The following is a 20,094-nucleotide window of genomic DNA, read 5'->3' on the forward strand; positions in this document are numbered from 1 at the left end:
GGAAAAAGATATTATTACAGCACAATTTAAATATGCACATCCTATATTAGAAGGTAATGAAGTGTGTAATTAATATAATTAGTAGTACAGACAGATTCACTTTTATTTGAGGTATTTTGGAAGGTTGAACAACAATATTTGGAAACCGAACTAATCGACTGCTTTTCAAACTTGCTTTTCCCAGTAAAGGACCAGATTTCATCGCATGTTTAATATCGCACCTGCAACTATTATTCACTTATATTAATACTGAATTCAATAAAAGACTCAGTGTGATTGAGCAGATTCGGGGGAAAGAATAAAGGTTTGTATTTAATGGACATTTATCAAGTCTTGCAATCACATCATTGGTTCCTCATCCTCTGGGTCTTCCATCATCATTTGTCTTCCTTAACCAATGGATTCTGAATCCTTTTTAAACATTTGCCTCCATATACTCTCTCTCTCTTATCTGTATTCACACAGACCTTCAAGCTTTCCATCTCTTCAGCACACTTCAATGCACATATTCTTGATGACTATCTCCCACTGTGACCTGTACTGTCCACAATGCCTGGGCACTTCCAATCTCCCTGTACCTGGGGCTGAAACAAAAACCTTCCTCTGAAGTTCATCAAAATAGCACTTTCAACATTGGCTTTCCATTCTTTCCATGACCATTACATTGCTAACCGATTCCACCATATTCACCATTGATCACCTTGAATCTAGATCGAGCTTTTAGTGCCTCCCACCTGACCATTTGATGCAGTTGGTCCTAATTTTCACCTCTCTAACTGACGAGTCCCAGAATTGAGTTCTTCTGGAAGACAACTGCCTTAACTATTCACCACCAGGTCTGGCTAGGCCTTCTCAGGTTGGATCTGCGAACTACACAGTGTGCAGCACAGTGGCTCGGTGGTTAGCATTGCTGCCTCACAGCACCAGTGACCTAGGTTTGTTTCCGACCTTGGGCAACTGTCTGCATGGAGTTTGCACGTTCTCCCTGTGTCTGTGTGGTATTCTGCCAGTTTCCTCCTATAATCCAAAGATGTGCAGGTTAGGTGGATTGGCCATGCTAAATTGCCCATAGTATTCACGGATGTGTAGGTTAGGTGCATTAGCCATGCAGGGTTACAGGGATAGGGTAGGGGGGGATGGGTCTGCATGGGATGCTTTCCAGAGGATCAGAGTAGTCTTGTTGAGCAAAATGGCCTGTTTCCACACTGTAGGGATTCTATGATACAAACTTCTCCCCTCTTCCCTCGAGAATCTTTGGATCCTTTTCTTGACCAACATCTTTATCCTCAATCTCCAACATTCTGCATCTCCAAAACACAGGGTAAACTCATGGAACAAGAAATGGTGATTCATCTGCCTCAACTCTTCCCCCTTTCCTTATTTCATTTTGTGACAACTACTTCCCGTCCTTCTCCTTTCAAACTGCTTGATCTTTTTTTTAATTCACTCACGGGATCTGGGCATCTCTGGCTAGGTCAGCATTTATTGCCCACCCCAAATTGCCCAGAGGGCAGTTAAGAATCAACCACCTTGCCGTGGGTCTGGGGTCACATGTAAGTCAGACATGTGCATAACATTGATGAAGCAACTGAAGATGGTCGGTCCTAGGAAACTCTCCTGCTGAGCTCCTGCCGAGATGTCCAGGAGCTGAGATGATTATCCCCTAGCAACTGCATTCATCTTCTTTCAGGCTAGGTTTGATTCCAACTGGCAAAGGGTTTTCCTAGAGTTCCTTAATGCTACACTCGGTCAGACACTGTTTCGATGTTAAGGACACTGAACCTCACTTCCCACTTTGGGTTTCTCTCATTTATTCATGTTTAGACCAATGCTATAAGGTCAAAGGTTGAATAGGCCTGGGAAAATTCAAAATGACTATCAGGAAGCGGGTTATTTTGAAAATAGTGATGATTGATAGCACTGTCAAACACCACACACCTTCCGTCATTTTAGTGATGATCAAGAATGGATTGGATGATAACTGGTCAGGTTGGATGTGTCCTGCTATTCATCTCCAGAACATATCTGGGCAAGTTTCCACACTGTTGGTAGACACCAGTGTTACAGTTGTATGGAACAGCTAGATTTGTTCAAAATGTACCTTATGTTGAACAGTGACAGTGCCAACATGATGGAGGCTATCCTCAATATGAAGGCTTGGCTTCAGCTCTGCAAGAACTGAAGTGATAACAATTCAATTGATAAGGTCATGGACAGGCATAGCTGTAACAGGTTGATTATTGAGGAGTTTACCCTCATTACCTGTTTCAGACCCAGTCGAGGAGCTATGGATCCTTAGGACTTCAACAGCTTGGTAACGATGGTGCTACAAAGACATTCTTGATATTGGACATTGAAGGGGTTCACTCAGAGTACATTCTGTGCTTATCATCCATGATGCATTTTCCAAATGCTATTTAACATGAGGAGATTCGATTCTTCAGCTGAGAGTCATGGAGTTGTAGGGAATGGGGTAGGCTGGTAGGTGGCAGGAGGATTCCAGATCCGTGTGTGATCCAATGCCATGAAACTTCATGTTGAGATGTCAGAGGGCAACTCACTCTCAACTGCATTCCACAATCTTTCTCCTGGTTTATAGCCCAGGATGCCTTACACTCTCTCACAAACCACCCTCAAAGTCTTAAGCAGAAACATAACTGGCTCTTTCCTTAAATGGTATCATTTTTATCTTGTTTCTTCGCACTCATCCTAGCAAAATTAATCATATGATGCAGAAGTCCAGAATTTGTTAGATTTGAACTGCACATTCTTTCATTGTATGCCCTAAGGAAATAAAAGTGGGCTCGATGACACTCCCTACATGTGAAATCTTCATTCTTGCTATCCACCTTTCTGGGTGACACAGAAAGATCATATCTTTCAATAATCTGCCCAAAACATGCAACAACAGACTCTGCAAATAGAATATCTGTCTTCTTCTCGAGAAATGCAGACTTCCATTCACTTGACTGAGGTCCATTTAGATTAACAACATGACTTATTGTGTCAGATACCATGACTATCATGTCTTCTTGGAAACAAATGGCAAAACACAACACTAGTGGGATCATGTCTACTGGCTGCTGTAACAAAGCAAGCAATACTGCAATTCTAAAAAGCAGTTGAGAGAACAGATACAATTCTCAATGTGCATCAATCATTGTCGACTCTCAAGCTATATCTGTCAATCTGTCTCTGACAGATCAGGTTGCAGTTCTTCCAGCACTGCAAATCTAAGTGTGCTGATGAACATCTTGAAATGCACTGATCCCCTTCAGTCTGCCTCACCTCTACTGTGTAAAACAATGTTGAAAATCAAAACATTTCCTGGAAAATGATGCATCTACAGCATCGGGTTTGATTTACACTGTGTGTGAGTGAAGCCAGTATTCAAGAAAATTCCCTGGGATTTCTGCACCTCCCCACCCATATCCTCACTGGAACTACAGAGACTCCACTTCAAAAGTATTTCACTTGGCTGTGAAATGCTTCAGGGTCCTCCGAGGTCTTCAAAGGTACTTTAAAAATGGAAGCTTGTTTGTGAAATTTCGTTCCTTTCTTTTGTTCAGGGTGAGGACCAAGTCTGAAATGTCATTCTGTCTGTTCCCCCTGCACAAGCTGATCTGCTGTGTGCCCATCTTTCTCTGCCCTTTCTTTCAAGATTACTGGCAGTTGCAGTTTCATCTTCATGTTTTCAATTTATTCAGAGAAAGTTCAATGGCTCCAATCCTATTATGTTCCAAGATGCAGCCAAAATCTCACTGTGTTTTATTGCAATGGGATTTACATATTTCATAACCACTGCTTTCTGCAAACATTTTTTTTTCCTAAATCATGTCCTGAGATATTAACATTGGAATAAACAAAATCTTTAGAACACCAAACTTAGTACAGTATAGAACAGTAACAGGCCCTTCGGCTCAAGATATTGTGACGTCAAATTAAACGAATTCCTTCTGCCTGCCCTTGGTCCATATCCCTACATTCCTTGCATATTCATTTGCTTAGCTAAAATCCTCTTACACGTTCATTGTATCTGTCTCCACTGCCATCCCAATAGTGCATTGCAAACTCCAACTACTTTGTGTAAAAAAGGTGTCCCTCACATGTCCTTTGAACTTTCCCCCTCTCACCTTAAATGCACGCTCCCTAATATTAGATGTTTCAACTCTGGGAAAAAGATTCTGACCGTCAACCCTGTCTATGCATCTCATAATTTTATAATTTGGAGATGCCGGTGTTGGACTGGGGTGTACAAAGTTAAAAATCACACAACACCAGGTTATAATCCAACAGGTTTAATTGGAAGCACACTAGCTTTCGGAGTGACGCTCCTTCATCAGGTGATAGTGGAGGGCTCAATCCTAACACACAGAATTTATAGAAAAAATTTGCAGTGTGATGTAAATGAAATTATACATTAAAAAATTGATTGTCTGTTAAGACATTCATCTGTTAGAATACAGTGATAGTTTCACTTCTTTCATGTGTAAATCACAAAACCTTTTTTATATTTAAAGTTGCATTCTCGGGTTAACTGTTAATAATAGTGATAGCTAGACAATATGTTAAAGGTGTTAGCCCCCTGTGTTCTCTGTCTATGACCTGATGTTTAGATTGATTCTAATCTAAAAAGTGAGATAACAGAGTTTTACATAAATGCATGCAGTTTTTGAACAATGTAACTCTACACTACAAATTCACCCCACAAATGTATATGTATATATGTGCATGTGGATCTGTGTGTGTGTCTGTCTGTCTGTCTGGGGTGAGGGTTGTGAGTGTGAGAGTGTGAGTGGTGAGTGCAAGAGTGTCTTAAGTCTGTGAGGTGTGTGTGTGTGTGTGTGTGTGTGTGTGTGTGTGTGTGTGTGTGTGTGTGTGTGTGTGTGTGTGTGTGTGTGTGTAGTGCAATGGTGATCACCTGTAATGTGACATGAACCCAAGGTCCCGGTTGAGGCCCTCCCTATGGGTACCGAACTGAGCTATCCGCCTCTGCTCAGCGACTTTCCTCTGCTGCCTGTCCCGAAGTCCGCCTTGGAGGATGGTCACCCGAAGGTCTGAGGCTGAATGTCCTGGACCACTGAAGTGTTCCCCAACTGGGAGGGAACCCTCCTGTCTGTTGATTGTTGTGCGGTGCCCATTCATCCGTTGTCGTAGCCTTTGCTCGGTTTCCCCAATGTACCATGCCTCAGGGCATCCCTGCCTGCAACGTATAAGATAGACAACGTTGGCTGAGTCACATGAGTACCTGCCATGTACAAGGTGGGAGGTGTTCCCACGCGTAATAGTGGTGTCTATGTCCACAATCTGACACGTCTTGCAGCGTCCACCGTGAGAGGGTTGCATGGAATTGTCTTGAGAGCCGGGCAGTTTGCTATGAACAATGATCTGTTTGAGGTTTGGCGGTTGTTTAAAGGCAAGTTGTGGTGGTGTGGGGAAGGTCTTGGTGAGGTGCTCATCCTCATTGATAATGTGTTGCAGGTCACGAAGAACATGGTGTAATTTTTCAGTTCCTGGGAAGTACTCAACAACGAAGGGTACTCTGTCAGTTGCAGCACGTGTCTGTCTCCTGAGGAGGTCATTATGGTTCCTTGCTGTGGGACGTCGGAACTGGCGGTCGATGAGTTGAGCATTGTACCCTGTTCTTGTGAGGGCATCCTTGAGTACTTCCAGGTATCCGTCATGTTCCTCCTCATCTGAGCAGTAGGGCTTGTCCATAGGGGTTGGCTATTTTAATATGTTTTGGGTGGAAGCTGGAGAAGTGTAGCATTGTGAGGTTGTCTGTGGGTTTGCGGTAGAGTTGGTGCTGAGGTGTCCGTCCTTGATGGAGATGCATGTGTCCAAGAATGAAACAGATAGTCGAGAGTAGTCCATGGTGAGTTTGATGGTGGGATGAAACTTGTTGATGTCACTGTGTAGTTTTATCAGTGACTCCTCGCCATGGATCCAGAGGAAGAAAATGTAATCAATGTATCTGGTGTACAATGTTAGTTGGAGAACCTGCAAAGAGAAGAATTCTTGTTCGAACCTGTGCATAAACATGTTGATATATTGGGGTGCAAATTTGGTCCCCATGGCTGTTCAGTGTGTCTGGATGAAGAATTGGTTATCAAAGGTGAAGACGTTATGATCGAGGATAAAGCGGATGAGTTGTAGGATGGTGTTTGGGGACTGGCAGTTACCGCGATGCCATCCTTATGGAGGATGCTGGTGTAGAATGTTCCGGATTCGACTGGTCCGTGGTCAAGGACGGACACCTCAGCACCACACTCTACCGCAAACACACAGACAACCCGGAGGCATGGTACATTGGGGAAACCGAGTAAAGGCTACAACAACGGATGAATGGGCACCGCACAACAATCAACAGACAGGAGGGTTCCCTCCCAGTTGTGGAACACTTCAGTGGTCCAGGACATTCAGCCTCGGACCTTTGGGTGACCATTCTCCAAGGTGGACTTTGGGACAGGCAGCAGAGGAAAGTGGCTGAGCAGAGGCTGATAGCTAAGTTTGGTACCCATAAGGAGGGCCTCAACCGGGTTCATGTCACATTACAGGTGATCACCATTGCACTACACACACACAGATATTCCTACACACACACACTCTCACATACACATGGACACAGGTACACACAGACACCCACACACACCCTTATAGACATACACACTCCCACACTCACACATGCACCCCCTCACAGACCTAAGACATTCTGCACTCACTACACACACGCACACACACACGCAGACAGACAGACAAAGACCCACATGCACACATATATTTTGTGGGGTGAATTTGTACTTGCAGGGTTACATTGCACGTTGCTCAAAAACTGCATACATTCATGTAGAACTCTGAGCTCAAAAACTGCATGCATTTATGTAAAACTCTGTTATCTCACTTTTTAGATTAGAATCAATCTAAACATCAGGTCATAGACAGAGAACACAGGGGGCTAACACCTTCAACATATTGTCTAGCTATCACCATTGTTAACAGCTAACCCGAGAATGCAACTTTAACATGATAAAGGTTTTGTGATTTACACATGAAAGAAGTGAAACTATCACTGTATTCTAACAGATGAATGTCTTAACAGACAATCAATTTTTCAATGTATAATTTCATTTACATCACACTGCAAATTTTTTCTATAAATTCTGTGTTACGGTCAAGCTCTCCACTATCACCTGATGAAGGAGCGTCACTCCGAAAGCTAGTGTGCTTCCAATTAAACCTGTTGGACTATAACCTGGTGTTGTGTGGTTCATAATTTTATAGACTTCTATCAAGTCTCCCCTCAGCTTCCACTGCTCCAAAGAAAACTACTTTAATTTGTCCAGGCCCTCCTTATAGCTCATGCTCCCTAATCCAGGCAGCATCCTGGTAAACCTCTTCTTCACCCTTTCCAAAGCCTCCACACCGATACCTGTAATGTCGCGACCAGAACTGAAAGCAATGCTCGAAGTGAGCCCTAACCAAAGGTCTATAACGCTGCAAAATGACACCCCGACTCTTTAATGGAACGTTAGTTTGCAATATCAGTCTTTCAGAGGTTTGTACACATTTGAGGTAATGTTGACTGTGCACAACACCTTAGTTGGGCTGTAATTGGGGCACTTGTGCACAATCCATGACAGGAATGGGTGGAAAAGTGATGGAGAAAGATGCGGCAAGAACTCACAAAGTTGGTACCAGGAATGACAACAGAATCGAGGCATCAAGTCTTTTCCTAACTGGACTAAGAAGGTAGTCATGGAAGGTCTGATCAGTCAGCAGTCGCAGAATAACTCTAGTGATCAATAAAAACCTGGAGAATAGGGCAGGGAAATACAGAATGTGTGGCTCAAACATGAGGAATATTTTTGCTGTGATGAGTGGATTCATTAATTTTCTTAGATGGAACTGTTTGCTGGAGAAAATAAAGCAGGGGGTTGACAGGTGAGTTGGCGATTGATATTAGATGAGGATAGAAAAAATGTTGGCAAAGACTTATGAGCTGAACTATAATTTGTTCTGCTGAAGTACCCCTCAATTCCATTGTTAGAAACCAGAACATATACAGAGAGCCTTTCAGTAAAATTTGTGGGGAATGAATAGCCATAACAGATGAGAAGAAAATTGACTCCACAATTGAATGACTGAGGACTCAACCCCAGGATGAAATTGAATTTGTATGTACTCAACACTGAAATTGCTAGGGACTCAGCACCAACACAGAACTGAACCTGACTGTGGTGCTATAAAAGTAAATATTGCCTGGTGGAGATTATATTTTCATTCCAGTTTGTGCAGAATTTGTTGTGGAACACTGCAGGTTTCATGGGAAATAGAAAGATGCAGTCGAACGGGTTCATAATTGAGTAATCCCCGAATTGAGGTGCCAAAACCGATCACAGAATGTACTCTTTGTTGATGGACAATAATAAGCCATTGTGATTTGATTTCACCGCTCCGCTCAATTGAAAAACCATTTGCAATATACACCTCTCTTCACTTAGCAACACAGAACACAAAATGACAAAGCATACTTCCCGTGTGGACAGAAATAAATATCTGGCGACAGTTCCCCATGAAAGCATTTTGTCAATCCAGGTACTGAGGGACTGCTAAGGTAGTGATTGTCTATGTTTGACATACAAGCCCAGAGAAACCCAATGATGCTCAGCAATGTTCCTTCAACCGAGAAAATGTTCATCCTATAGTTGAAAGCTGTTACATCGGCTGAAGAATGTTGCATTTGTCCAGTACAAATTTGTCATCAGCACAAAATAAGATTGGGAACATTGGGAAAAAACAATGTGGAAAGGGTATTGTTGATGAGAACAGCAGTAGAGGGAGGACGATGAATGTGAAACAGGGAGAGATCGAGGGGGATCAGGAAGAGTGGGTGGAGTGGAGAAATGGGGCAGACAAGGGCAGAATACACGATATGAGACAGTTTCTTGTACCCCAGGCTGGGGTTTTCTGCAGAGTTGGGAGTTGGACAGTGGGAATGCAGGATATTGTAATGTCAGACCATCCTAGCACCACCTTCAATCTTACTCTATTGTCAACATTGGGCAATTTCAATGTGGTCCATTATTAAGCATTTTTGGAATCATTGATAATTATTGAACTTCACAGCTGTCATACTGAGACGCAACAAACAGAATTCAATTATTCTTATTTTGTTAAATTAATCTCTTAGGAACATGACAACAATTACATTCAGCAACACACTCATACACGCACCCCCATTATGAGGTCTGTGTTAGCATTGGCATAGTTTAGGCCCCTAGGAAAGAGAGTTTTTGTGAAAATGAACACGTGCATTAAGGTGAATAAATAGAGTGACAATAAATAAACAGCAGTGAAAAAAACCCAATCATCTCTACATTTACATTTGTCAATAGCATTTTCAGATTATTTTGAAAATCTAAAGTAATCGAGCACGCTCTCCTTGAAAATGTTAACATTTTCTTTTCTCCCCCAAAGTTCATATTCTGGGATAATATAGGATACTGGACTGTAGTGAATGTTACAAATTATTAATGGTCAGGATTCTATACCAAATTAGGCAACAATACAATTTTCACAGACTGCACTGTGTACTCAGTACATGAATGGTTTTATGTTGTTTATTTAAAGCAAACACAGTCCTTAATCTGATCTCTCCTAATCGAAATGTCAACACATATGGATTTACAACAGCATAATACCTAAGGCTGGATAAATTCCAGTATAAAGACCATGTTTAGGTGGATCTGATTTAACAGATTTCCTTTCTTACAATGGCTATCATTTAACTTGATTAATTCTCTACCAGAGAATTTCAATTCTTTCAATTCTTCATCGATTGAATTACAATGTCTCCCTTTTAACCACTCCTCATGTGGCTAAAGCAGATCACCAACCCCAGCCAACAAACAGAACCTCTAATTCCACACTGCAATCACATCAACAACATAATTTCTTATAACAACAGTGTTTTGCACAGAATTGTTATTTAACACAATTAGTCTCCCGAAACATTGGTCAGGGCAGTCAGCATGTGTGAGCAAAGCAATGTTTTAAATTAAGACCTGTAGGAAATGACCAGTGACTGGTGTTCAGATCAAGCAGGCTTAAAGGGCAGGGGCAAAAATCAATCCAGATCCAGACGTGCGAAAGGGACAGGGAAGGAGAAAAGCTAAGTATGGGGGGGGGGGGGGTCAACAGCACAAACAAGATTGGGAACATTGGGAAAAAGAAATGTGGAAAGGGAAGTGTTGGGGACAACAGCAGGAGGGGGGAGGACAATGAATGAAAATTAGGGAGAGATTGAGAGGGAACAGGACGGGTGGATAGAGTGGAGAAATGGGGCAGACAAGAGCAGAGTACAGGAGATGGGGCAACTTCTTGCACCCCAGAGCTGGAGTTTTCTGCAGGGTTGGGAGTTGGATGGTTGGAATGCAGGATATTGTAATGTTAGATCACATTCCATCACCTACCCAGCACCACTTTGAATCAGACCATAACTGGAATGTGTTGTTTGAATAATCCCTACTGGGACTCACCATGGTATGAGCTCTCTGTATCATGACTCAATATAAGATAGATTTGCAACTATCGACCTCTTTCCTGGTAGAGAAGAGCAGTACCTACTTTATCCAGTGTGGTAGAAGAAATTCACATAGTAGTATCATGAGAATAGGTTCTTGCCTTAAACCAGATGTACTTCATTACCTTATAGTAACTCGGGACATTAATATAGTTAATATTGTTACAAGGATTGGAAGGAAGATCCAAATCCATTCTCTCCACATGCCCGTATGACATATGCTCATGGACGGAACTTCCTGAATTCCTCAGGAAAACAAAAGAGAATCCTGCAGCCACTTACACATTGCCAATACCAGAGAAGGGAGTGCCCGTTCTGAGATTGTTAATACTATGCAAAGTTACTGAGATTGTTAATTCTGTGCGACGTTGCTCACCTGATGAGCTGGGTGCTCTCTTTTTACAATTCTTCACCCTTAACAAATGATGGGCCCTGGCCAAGAGCACAAGTCAAACCGCAGGCCCTTCACAGGATGTCCAAACTGCAGGCCCCTGGCTGGGTGCCCAAACTAAGGTCCCTGGCAGGGTGCCCGAACCGCAGGTCCCTGGCAGGGTGCCCAAACTACAGGTCCCTGGCAGGGTTCCTGAACCGTATGCCTCTTACAGACCCCTGGTAGGGTGCTCGAACCGCAGGTTCCTGGTGGGGTGCTCGAACTGCAGGCTCCTGACAGGGTATCCAAACCGCAGGCCTCTAGTGGAGTGCTCGAACCGCAGGCCTCTGGTGGGGTGATCAAACAGGAGACTCTGGCGAGGTGCCTGAACCACACAGTTACATGGGAATACAACCTTCATCCTCAGCAATACTACCCATAACAAAATAAAATTGTATTTCACTGCCAGAATAAAATATTTTCACATTTCAAACTAGTTTTAGAGGGACAAGACAGAGTGTAACATTATCACTTTCTGCAATTGGGGTAGTGGTGCCATCATATCTGAGAAGGTCATTATGCATCTATCTCACCTTATCCCATTGCCCAGCACTTGGCCTATTGCATTCCATACTATCGTGCTTCACATGTTCACCTAAATATTGCTTAAATGATGGTTCCCATATCTACTGCCATTTCAAACAATGAGATCAAAGTAACCACAATGCTCTGGGTGGACAAAGTTCTTATTGAAATCCTGTCTAAGCCTTCAGCCCCTTGCATTAATTCCATGTCTCTGGTTATTGTCCCTTTCCTAAGGGGAAACTTTTTGACCTATTAACCCTTTTGATATTCCTGATAATTTTGTCAACCGTAATCAGTTCCTCCTACAGCCTTCTTCTACTCGAAGGAAACCAACTCGAGCCTTTCTTGACTTGTCACAGCTGGAATTTTCCATCCCAGGCAATATCCTGGTGAATCTCCTTTACACCCTGTCCAGTAAAACCATGTCCTTCCTATATATGGTGTCCAGAAACACACACAGCACTACAGCTGTGGCCAAACTAACATAAACAGTGTCATTATTACATCCCTGCGCTTGTGTTCAATGCCTTGACTAATAAATGCAAGTGGTTAGCACTGCTGCCACACAGCCCCAGGGACCCAGGTTTGATCCCAGCCTCAGGCTGGATGGAATTTGCACATTCTCCCAGTGTCTGCATGGGCTACCTCCGTATGCTCCAGTTTCCTCCCATAGTCCAAAGAGGTGGGGGTTAGGTGGATTGGCCATACTAAAATTGCCCACGGTGTTCATGGATGTGTAGGTTCGGTGCATTAGTCAGGGGTAAATGTAGAGTGATAGGGAATGGGTCTGGTTGAGTTACACTTCAGAGGATCAGTGTGGACTTGTTGGGCTGAATGGTCTGTTTGCACAGTATCAGGATTCTATGATTCTATGATATGACTTCTTAATCACATGTTTAAGGACCTATTGACTTGCACACCAAGGTCCCTCTGATCCACAGGTCTTCCTGAGAGACCTACCATTCCGTGTGTACTCTTGGTCTTGACGTCCTTCCAAAATGTACCACTTCATATTTTCAGGATTAAATTCCATTTCCCACAATTCTGTCCATCTGACCAGCCTGCCTATGTCATCCCGGAGTCTAAATTATTTTCTCACTATTTAATCCAGCACCAATTTTTCTCTGATCTGCAAACATACTAATAAGATCTCAGGGAAATTGGGTGGAGTGGAATTGAATCATGTTCGCCCAGAACATAGAGTGTCTCTGGATCACTAATCCAGCCAAATCACTGCTACGTCATGTCTCTGTGATTCCTCACGTCTGTGAGCAACAGGCCATAGGCAAAGGAGGCACCAAAATACAAAAAAAAACGGGTAGCCTGTTTTATATTTCACTGCTCCCTTGGGATCTTGAGATGGGATGAGTTCCTGGCTACCGTTCCATAATGCCGATTGGCAATGCCCTTTACAGTTGCCCCTTTTCTTTTGCTTCCTTTTCCTGGCATAAAGTTTCACCAAGGACGTATGAATGATCCTGCCCAGCTGGCTATAGTGAGGTGTACTCCATCTGTCCAGGATCTGGGATGGAGGGGGCAAGACAGCAGGGTCGGAAGGGAAGAACCAAGCACTTTTGGGCCAGATCTCCATCATAAAGACGGAGGGCTAGTTTGAAGATTTCCCCAATGTCTCATGAAACTAAACAGCCTCTGAAGCAAACTGATGGATGACTACACGTCGAAGCTGATAGACTGGGAAAACACAGTACTGGGAAACTAAGCTAAGCCACATCAATGGAGTAAAGAGCAGAGGTGGCTTTGTGGATTGACTGGGCCAGCATGGGACATTCCTAACTCAATAGCAGGGACCAAGTGGTGGAGAGATGTTTGGTCTCCCAGAGAATCCAGGGATGGGGGAAATAGGTGGGTGAGTGGAGTTGCAGCCCATAATCATCCTGCTCCCTTTTCTCAACTCAACTTACACCCAGATTCCTCACCATTTTCCTGAAAAATCAACATCTCTAATTCTGTGTAGAGAAAGGAGTATGCAGAGACCATCAATGTTTAATTTCATTGTGCCATGAACTGCTACCTGGCTTTGTCTGCTGTGTCCCAGATCATTCAATCCTGAATCGAAGAGGATTATTCAGTGATCTATCACCAGGTGGCACTGTCATACAACATCTCAGCCTCTCTCCCTCAGTGATGAAGCCTATTTTTCACCTGCCCTCAATGGGCACAGGACTTTTCACATAACTTTTTAGAAAACATCTAAATGATGCTGAGATGAATCACTGAAACTTTTAATGGGAAGAGAGACAAGTTGTTGAATGGCTTTTGCAAAAATAAAGACACCTTGTAGCAACTGAGGGAATACGAACGCAGAGCAGCAGACAGAATGAGCCAGGATAGAGGGAGATTTACAAAAGCAAAACATTAAAGATGCTGAAATTCTGTTTTATTGTTGTACGTGGTCTGCATACAATGCGGTTTAGTTTGCACAGTCTGTCCTCTGCTTTGTTAAACTTGATGTCATTCCACAACTCTGCTGCTTGCATCGTAACCATGCTGGTCCTTTTTACAACTCACTAAAGCGAGCTGAAGGGCCACATTGAAAATTGATCCTTTGTTTTCCTTATGGCTTGATACAAAACCCTTTCCCCATTTGTCACAAGCTGCTCTTTCCTTACTATTTTCACATGCCATTCCTTTCCCAAATGTAAGGAAGCATACAGCACAGAAACATGATTCTCTCTCTATCTCAGTATTTCTTTAAGAAAATTTACATCTGCTCTGGCTCAGTGTGGTTTTCTTCTCTTCATGATGCTCCTATGAGTTGTCTTGACAGGTTGACTGCGTTGAAGGTGCGTTATTTCATTCTTCCCGAGATGTGGATGGGCCAGCTTTTATTACCCATTCCTAGACAAGATAATAGTGAGCTGCTTTCTTGAACTGCTGCAGCCCTTGGTGGGTAGGAACACCCAAAGTGTTACACAGGAACATGTTTCAGGGTTTTGATTCAGTTAGTGTGAAGAAACGGGTGATATATTTCCCCGTCAGGATGGCGAGTGGCTCAGAGGGGAACTTGCAGGGGGTTTGTCCTTCCAGATGCAAAGTGCCGTCTAAGGATCTTGGGTGAGTTGTTCAGATGTAAATGTACAATTGCCCTCAATGTCTTCATATTAATAAGAGAAGGATCCCATGCCTGTGACTTGAGCTGGAAAGTACACAATTCTGGAGTTTTCAATGAAGGCAAGGGAGTGTAGGTAGCTCCCTCAGACACAAATGCTGTTGTGCTGCTGGGAGACCCTGGTGTCCTGGGAGATCTGATCTCGCAGACTGGATTGAGGCTGGGGTGGATGGAGATCACGTCCCGCCCTGAGAGAAGATCAGGTGCATCCTTCCACACACTCCCCCCCCAACCCCCCACCAAAACGCCAGCCTTCAGTCGCCCTGGGTCCCAGACAATTTCGTTCCCACGGGTTAGCTGGGTTTCAGGAGAAGAAATCTACAACAGTGTTTGAAACACTTTTGGACAAGCTCCTGAGGAAACTGTTCGATCAGTGTTTGCACATTAAGTCCTTATTCCTTGCAGTCAACTGCGACCTACCCAGCTCCAGAAAAATTCGAACCAAAGGGGTATACGACGAGACCAACTGACCTCTCTGATGTCTACCTGCTCTCACAAAATTGCCTCATCAGTTCCATGCATTATAGCATTTCTGAATAGGTTGATTAGAATCCAACCATAAAGTAACTATTAAATCTGCTTGCATCACTCTTTCAAGCAGTGAATGATCACTGCATTAAAAAAAATGCCATGTCACTGCAGGAGCCTCCACTTGTATTTATTTTCCGGACTTGATCCATTTGCCAAGTTAACCAGTTCCACTTTAGTGATTTGCAGCACCTTGGTTAAACATTCTCTTCACCTTCTCTGCTCTAAGCAGAACAAGCACAATTTCTCCCGTCTCCCCATGTGACTGAAGATTCTTATCCCTGGTCAGTCTCCATTGAGCCTCTCTGTGGCTTTGCCACCTCTCTTAAATTGACGTGCCCAGAACAGAAAGCTCGATCCAGAACCGACCAAACTCAAATGTATAAAATATTACGAAATGTTCAGTATAACCCCACCTCACTCTCGCAAGGTTTGCTGATATTAATAAAACCTATGGATCTCAAACCTTCACAATATCGTCTCTAATTGTCTTGCTATACCTAAAATTTGGGTATGCCAACCCTCTCAGTTCCTGCATCCTGTTTAAAATTGCACCACTAGGTAAGGACATGTAGCAGCTAAAGCTTGGAACTCTCGAGTGTTTACAACAACAGAGTGCGAATTTAAACCTCATGTGCTTTCTGTCTTGGACATACAATTCTGTTGCTAAGGTAACATAGTCATTTTTAGCAAAATTACTACTGTCAACGCACAGGTGCCAGCACAGCATCGCACAAGCCAAATAAGACAAGTGCAATCCACCTCAAGAGAATCATATTAGATTTAGCAGCGACACCAATGATGTTGACTGCTTCAGTAATCAGGTCACTTCCACGGCAAGCATTATTTCAAATCACTTTAGCATCAGGCTTCAAAACTGCTCCGAGCCAATTCCCTCAATAATGACCTTAGGACTCAATGTCCAAAGTATATTTTAAATAACCACAAACATATGTTAAAACGTTTTTTTTTGGTAAAGAGCTGCTTTTAAGAAGGATCCTGAAGGACTTGTTTGTGAACAAGGAATGCACCCACAGCCAACAGCATCTCCATGGCCACAAACCTCACATTAATACAATTCAATCCAGCTGACTAACAATTTTATAGTGTAATGTCAACACAAGAAACGAGAGTCCAAAGCTCTCCTTAGAACTCAGTCACCGTGACCCTCTGTTACAATAACTAATAAACTGCAGGAATAATTGCTAATGACTTGACAAATAAGGTTAGATCCCCTGATAGATGCACTTCCATTTCTGATAATTTCCACAATTAATTGCACCGAGGTCAATCTGTTCTCGGAAGAGGTTTGCAAGAGCAAACTTCCTTTGTAGTAACTGTTTCAACTCCAACAGCATAACAGCATAAAGAGCTTCTCCAAAGGTTCTGATGGAGTGAATGTTTACATGTGTGGGGAAGACCGTAATGAGAGGCCGTCAACACCAGGAGAAATGACAAGGAGAAACGAGAAAGTGAAAGTTACTCCCACAAGAGAGTAGCATGGACACATTTAAGGGGAAACTACTCAAGCAGGGAAGAGGTGGCTACAATGGCAGATTTACATTGGAGGAGCTTCGAGTGGAATATAAACACCAGCACAGACTGTTTGGGCCGAATGGCATGTTCCTATTCTGTTGGTCTGGTGGAATCCCACATGTGTAGAGGGCAGCACGGTGGCTCAGTCATTAGCAGTGCTGCCTCACAGCACCAAGGATCCAGGTTCGATTCCAGCCTCAAGGCGACTGTCTGTGTGGCGTTTGCACGTTCTCCCCATGTCTGGTGGGTTTCCTCCGGGTGTTCCGGATTCCCCTCGCAGTCCAAAGATATGCAGGCTAGGTAGATTGGCCATGCTAAAAATTGCCCCGTAGTGACCAGCTAGATGGACCAGCAATAGGAAAAATAGGGCAGCGGGGTGGGTCTGGGTGGGAAGTTTTTTGGAGGGTCGGTGTGAACTCAATCGGCCGAATGTCCTGTTTCCACACTGTAGGGATTCTATATAAGTTGCACAGAGGTGAGTGCGGTTCCCCACCCCACCCCACCCCTTTTGCAACACATCCGATAAAGGGCTGCAATAGGAGGGAAAAGTGACTCCCGCCAGGGGAACTGATGCAGTCCAGTCAGACAGAGGGACAGACACACATGATAGATTCCAGAGTGGTACTGAGGAAGTTCTCAACTGAGATACAGGACACTCGGGACTGGAAGCTAAAGGTGGAAGCCCTTTGCAGCTAATCCCACTAGGAGCACTGACATGAACATTGGCTGAAGACAAAAGCTACCCAAGTGCCCAGGGCAAATCAGCACCTTGAATAGAGCAGCCATAAGGAATTAAGGAAAATGAACAGAGAGAGCAGAGAGAAGTGCAAGACTTTAAAAGGAGCTCAAGTTGTCCCAATTTAAATAGTCGTCTGCTCACATCTGTACCACAGCACACAGGTGTATACCGTATTGCAATATCTATTGGTTGTGTTTTGTTCCTGAACAATGCTGTTGAACCGCTTTCAAATCATTTCTGCTTGAAGCTGCTGCTCCAGGGAATAGGAGGCAAGACCATGCTTCAGTCTTGATGAAGAACGGGGCCTGGATAGAGGGTGCAAGGCTGATTTCCACGAACAAGCATGAGCGAGCAGGCATCACACCAGAATTGCTGTTTGCCCGAGTAAAACACTGTCTGCTAACTTGCCTTTACAAACAGTCATTCTCCAGTGTGTTGGAACATCAAATATGAGGAATGATTGATTCAGTCATTGCCCTATTATGTTCTCAGAATTCTCTCCATGCTCATCTCACTTTGATAGATTTTCTTTGTTGGCCTTTTGTATTGTGCCTTGGAAATTGTCCCATAACTCTATTCCATGTCAACATTTTTTCTGCCTTGCGAAGGTCTCTGAGATATCTCTGCATTAGAACGTGCAATGCTGTAGAGATACACAGCAGACATGCACTGAGGCAAAGGGTTTCACCTACAGGCTGGAGTGGAGGTGAAAGACCAACTCTTCTCAGACAGGCCTGCTGATTCTGAAACAGCACCATAGAGGGCTCTGTGACTCAAAAACTGGCATAGTGACTCAGTGGTAATGCTGCTGCCTTAGGTGACTGTCTGTGTGAAGCTTGCGCATTCTCCCCATGTCTGTGTGGGTTTCCTCCGGGTGCTCCTGTTTACTCCCATTGTCCAAAGATGTGCAGGTTAGGTGGATTAGCCATGGGAAATGAGGGGTTACAGGGATAGAGTGGTGGCTGGATCTGGGTGGGAAGCCCTTTGGTAGGTTAGTACAGTCCCAATGGGCTGAATGGTCTGCTTCTGCACTGTCGGGATTCTGTGATTCCATGACTGCAATGGTTCAAGATGGCTGCTCACCACCATCTTTTCCAGGACAATAAATACTTGTTTAACCAGTGACATGTATAAAGAATGTATATCTACACACACATACACACACCAATCAGGCAGAGGCAAGGTCAGCCACAGATCATCCTACAGATTCAAGACCCTGAGGGCGACTATCTAGCTCAACATGAGCTGCTGGATGAACACAGCCCTTGCATTAAGCACTGTAACAGAGAAGAACATGGCAGTTGGAGATAGGGAATGGCAGGGCAGCCAGGACAAAGGGAAGTGGGGTAGTTCTTGGGTTTGGGGGTTGCATGAAGAAGAAACAAGAGCAGGGGCTGGCTTCCAGATGGATACCTGCAGCCCAATGTCTACCCCCTCCCTCAGGACATCTACTATCTTTGATCAAAGGATCCCTCCTGGACTGACAGGTTGCTGAGAGCTAATTACAGTCAAGTGTAGACAATGGAGATCAGTCCACTTGGTTAACCCCAGAGCTGACACTCTGAAATGGTCATTAATTGACAGGGGTATAAAAGGCTTATGCCCGAAACGTCGATTCTCCTGCTCCTTGGATGCTGCCTGACCTGCTGCACTTTTCCAGCAACACATTTTTCAGGGGTATAAAAGGAGTATGGGAAGGTTAACCAAGGGCCTTAGCACCCAGAACACCAATGCTGGCAGAAACGGGAAACCACAGGTTTTTGGTATGCAAATCCTGTCCCCATTCTCATCCTGCACACCTCCAAACTCATCATCCCCAGCAGCAGAACATCCTACGCACAATCTGCTGCTCCACACTCACTCATGTTTGGTGTTGAGTTTAAACCTGTGCCTTGGAAATATATTGTCATGTACAAATTGAAATAAAGCTCCAACACGTTGAATGGGGATTGCAATGGGGATCCTCACTGTGACTGCACATTTCAATCCATACACTTTCTTTCCCTTGGTGTCTCAAGGATCAAGGAATATTTTGCCTTGTGTACTGAGCTAGGACAATCTCACTTCAGTTTCACTTCATTCAGAAACAGCAACTTGGTGACAGGCAATAATGTCACATATGGTTGACAATTTTACACAAACATTATGTACTCTCATTAGCATGCTATGGTTGTGTTTGTATCCCAAGGACAGTGGAGTCCACAATGTGCCTCTGAGCATCAGTACCCAATAGCTGGGGATCAGAGAACTCAAGAGTCTGTTCCCCTGATTGAATCTGCAGAGGCATGTCTGATGGCACTTCTTTTCTGCTCTTACATGTTGCTAATATGTTCAGGCCTCAATGCAGCACAGGAGCGTGGTGATGACAACTTTTGCTCTTTGGTTGTGTGGCAGGGGGTCTCTACTGTCAAACGCTCACTGGGCCAGGTGACCTGGCTTTGAACCACCTTGTCAAAGCCCCAGCAAGATCAATTTCCATGGACCCTCACTATCTCTGAAAATCATTGCCCCTTTCCTCTCTGCTCCCCTACTCTCCCAATGGCCAGTGTTCCAGGGGAGGGAGAAGACGACATGACAAAGACACTCTGTAGCCCCTCCTGAGGTATACTGACAGTAACTACTGA

The 20,094-nt window shown here is 43.9% G+C and overlaps 1 protein-coding gene across 3 annotated transcripts in view; it reads right to left on the reverse strand.

Moving 5' to 3' along the window:
- The window catches only part of astn1 (astrotactin 1), a 2,190,072-nt gene that overhangs the window by 143,712 nt on the left and 2,026,266 nt on the right, over nucleotides 1-20,094 (reverse strand). The gene's annotated exons all lie outside the window — the stretch shown is intronic.

This window comes from Chiloscyllium plagiosum, chromosome 11 (genome assembly GCF_004010195.1).
Source record: "Chiloscyllium plagiosum isolate BGI_BamShark_2017 chromosome 11, ASM401019v2, whole genome shotgun sequence".
Lineage (NCBI taxonomy): Eukaryota > Metazoa > Chordata > Chondrichthyes > Orectolobiformes > Hemiscylliidae > Chiloscyllium > Chiloscyllium plagiosum.